We start from the raw sequence: 4,214 nt of genomic DNA on the forward strand, positions 1-4,214 counted from the left end.
ACAACTAAAGTCAAGTAGTATAAATTAGGGCATGGAGATATAATTTGCAGGTGCAGGACTGATGCCTTCCTGGTGGAGGCAGGGTGAGCCAGGGAGCAGGAGGTGGGGGGGTGGGGTGAAGTTAACAGTAATTAGGGGGTAAAAAAGCATTCAAAGTAAATAATCACTTAAGGCAAAGAAGAGAGCGATCAGGTGGCAAGGAGGTCTGTGAGAGCTGAGGGTTCCAGCCTGACACACAGGGCCTCTCTGCTCCAGTCATGAGACCCGATGCCTGCTCCCTCACCATAAGCACTGCAGGCCCAGGGCCTGAAGTATGGAATCCCACCATTGGCTGGGTGAGCATGTTTTTAACTCTGGGATAAAGAGGAATCAAGCCTACATTGAATGGGACTTGTGAAAGATGTGTTTATATAGTTATGGTAGCAAGTTTTCAAATTATTATGCTGTTTTGTTTATGCTTTGACTGCTGTTAGATGTTTGATAGGGTTAGGGAACATAATTTTTTGGATTTTGAAGTCTGATGGATCAGAGCACTTAAGTATGTAGGGGGATTTTGCCTGTGAGAATTATGGAAGCTCCCAGTTATAGATTTGAAGTGTTCAAGGGAATCAGATATTACATTCAAAATTACAGCTTGAGCTATCTTAGGTAATCTAATAAAGTTTGGAAGTACAGACATACCATGTTTTATTGTGCTTCGCAGATGTTGTGGATAACCCTGTGGGTTTTTTTTTTTTTCTATATATACCTACAGCACCCAGTCTTCCTAGGTGGTCTCCCATCCAATTACTAACCAGGCCCAACCCTGCTTAGCTTCCGAGATCAGGCAGTATTGGTCTTGTTCAGGGTGGTATGGCCGTAGACAACCCTGTGGGATTTTCATTCACATGTGTGTATTTCATGTTAAAAATTGCCTTTCTGTATTTTGGTGTAAAAATGTCATTTCTGTAATAAAATAATTGCGATGAGAGATGGCAGGGTTTTGTTTTTGTTTTTCCTTCTCACTTGGCCATGTAAATGGTTGATAAGTCTATGTAGGTTGCCTATTTATTTATTTATTTATTTATTTTTGAGACATTGGTGGGGTATGGCATGTAGAAGTCTAGGAACTACAATAAAGGGCACATCCTCGGGGACTCTCCTTGAGTCTTTCCCTAACCAAAATGGGAAAACCGGAGAGGTATCAGTGAATGATGGCACTTCATCCTTGCCCAATTAAGAGAGGAAAACACATTGGTGAGAATCCCCAGGATTTTCGAAACTCAATGAGCTTTTCCAAATACTGAAGAAGGAACTCTCTCTCTCCTAATGCCCTTTTAGGAAAAAGAAAGAAAGAAAGAAAGGAAGGAAGGAGAATAGAGGAGAAAGAGAGAGAGAGAGAGAGGGGAAGGAAGGAAGGAAGGAAGGAAGGAAGGATGAAGGAAGGAAGGAAAGGAAGGAGGGAGGGAGTGGAGGGAGGAGGGAGTGAAGGAAGGAAGGAATAATACAGGCCGGGAAGCAGAAAAGGAAGGAAGGAAGGAAGGAAGGGAGAGAAAGAAAGAACCATTAGAAAACACTACTTTTATATAAATATTCCAAAAATTGTATTTGTCAGAAAAAATAATCATGTGTTGTTAGGAGAAAAGATCCTTGGCCTTTTCTGTGGCACAAACAGCTGGACGTACATTCTTCTTTTTTTTAATTTTTAATTTTTTATTATGGTGACATGGTTAATGAAATCCTATAAGTTTCAGTTGTATAATTTAGCAATAAGGCATATGTGTGCGTGTGTATATTTTTTTTACATTGTGTGTTCACTGCCCATAATTAGCTTTCTTTCTGTCACCACATATTCGGCATCTACTGTTTTTTTTACCCCATCTACCTCCCCCCTCCCTTCTCCTCCCCCACCCTCTGACAACCACTTGTCTGTTGTCCATGTCCTTGAGTCTCTGTTTGTTTGTCCTGTTCGTTTGTTGCTTTTAGGTTTATATCCCACATATAAGTGCTATCATGTGGTTTTCAACTTTTTATGTCTGGCTTATTTAGCTTAGCATTATTATTTCAATTTTCATCCACATTGTTGCAAATGGCAGTATTTCATCTCTTATGGCTGAGTAATATTCCATTGTATATATGTACCAAAGCTTCTTTATCTAATTGTCTATTGAACACTTTGGTTGCTTCCTTGTCCTGGCCACCATGAATAATGCTACTATGAACACTGGTGTGCAAATATCTTTATGGATATGAGTTTTCAAGTCTTTGGGGTAAATACCCAGTAGAGGGATTGCTGGATCATATGGTAGATTAATTCTTAGTTATTTGAGGAACCTCCATACTGTTTTCCATAGTGGCTGTACCAATTTGCAGTCCCACCAGCAGTGTGTGAGGGTACCTTTTTCTCTACATCCTCTCCAACACTTGTTATTACTTGTCCTGTTGATAATAGCCGTTCTAACAAGTATGAAATGGTATCTCATTGTGGTTTTGATTTGCATTTCCTTAATAGCTAGTGATGTTGAGCACCCTTTCATGTGTTTGTTGGCCATTTGTATGTCTTCTTGGGAGAAGTGTCTGTTCAGGTCCTCTGCCTTTTTTTTTTTTTTTATGCCTGCAGCACCCGGTCTTCCTAGGTGGTCTCCCATTCAAGTACTAACCAGGCCCAACACTTCTTAGCTTCCGAGATCAGACGAGATCAGGCATGTTCAGGGTGGCATGGCTATAGCTCTGCCCATTTTTTAATTGGATTGTTTTTTGTTGTTATTGAATTGTATGAGTTCTTTGTATATTTTGGATATTAAGCCCTTACCGGAGATGATGCTTGCAGATATATTCGGATGGTTGTCTCTTTGCCTTATTGATGGTTTCTTTTGCTGTGCAGATGCTTTTTAGGTTGATATAGTCCCATTCATTTATTTTTCCTTTTATTTCCCTTGCCTTCAAGGTCAAATTCATAAAATCCTCTTTAAGTTCAAGGTCCATGAGTTTAGTTCCTATGTTTTTCTTCTATGAAATTTATTGTTTCAGGTCTTATATTCAGGTCCTGAATCCATTTTGAGTTAATTTCGGCATGTGGTAATAGACAACAGTCTAGTTTCATTCTTTTGCAGGTGGCTTTCCAGTTTTCCCAGCACCATTTATTGAAGAGGCTTTCTTTTCTCCACTGTATTTTTTTGGCTCCTTTGTCAAAAATTATTTGCCCATATAAGTGGGGTTTACTTCTGGACTCTCGATTTTGTTCCACTGGTCTGTGTGTCTGTTTTTCTGCCTATACCATGCCGTTTTGATTATTGTCATTTCGTAGTGTAATTCGAAGTCAGGCAGAGTATGCCTACAGCCTTGTTCTTTTGTCTCAGGATGACTTTGGTGATTCAGAATCTTTTGTGCTTACATACAAATCTGATGATTTTTTTGTTCTATTTCTTTAAAAGATGCCAATGGGATATTGATGGGGATTGCATTAAATCTGTACAATGCTTTAGGCGATAAGGTCATTTTAACTATGTTGATTCTTCCAATCTAGGAACACGAAATATCTTTCCACTTCTTTGGATCTTCTTCAATTTCTTTTAATAAGGTCTTACAGTTTTCATTATATAGGTCCTTCACATGCTTCATTAGGTTTATTCCTAAGTATTTTATTCTTTTTGTTACAATTGCAAAAGGAATTGTCTTTTCCATTTCTTTTTCTGACCATTCATTATTAGAGTATAAGAACTCTATGGATTCTTGAACATTGATTTTGTATCCTGAAACTTTACTGTATTTGCTTATTGTTTCTAGTAGTGTTCTTGTGGAGTCTTTAGGGTTTTTCTATACAGAATCATGTCATCCACAAATAGTGATAGTTTGACTTCTTCATTTCCTATTTGGGTGCCTTTTATCTTTTTCTCTTGCCTGATGGCACTCACTGGGACCTCTAATTTACACTGAATAACAGTGGTGATAGTAGACAGCCTTGTCTTGTTCCTGATCTTAGAGAAAAAATTTTAGTTTTTCACCATTAAATATAATATTGGCTGAGGGTTTTGACAAATGTTTTTAAAGTACCTACTATGTGCCAACCACAGTACTGGCTTTGGAGATACAATAATGAAAATGCATCTTTTCAGTCAAGAGACTTAGGAATTTTAGTAGGAGAAAGAGACATGTTGATGAATAAATGAGACATGCTCCCAGTGCTTTCCTAGTTACCTGTGTAGGTACAGTGAAGCAGAAGGGAGGAGGGCATC

General features: G+C 38.6%; 2 pseudogenes; both read right to left on the bottom strand.

Moving 5' to 3' along the window:
- Positions 1-745: 745 nt before the first annotated feature.
- On the bottom strand, positions 746-864 carry LOC120590994 (uncharacterized; annotated as a pseudogene).
- A 1,726-nt stretch (positions 865-2,590) lies between these two features.
- LOC120590321 (uncharacterized) lies at positions 2,591-2,709 on the bottom strand (annotated as a pseudogene).
- Between the last annotated feature and the right edge of the window lie 1,505 nt (positions 2,710-4,214).

The sequence above is a fragment of the Pteropus medius genome, unplaced genomic scaffold (assembly GCF_902729225.1).
Source record: "Pteropus medius unplaced genomic scaffold, Ma_sr-lr_union100, whole genome shotgun sequence".
NCBI classification, from domain to species: Eukaryota; Metazoa; Chordata; class Mammalia; order Chiroptera; family Pteropodidae; genus Pteropus; species Pteropus medius.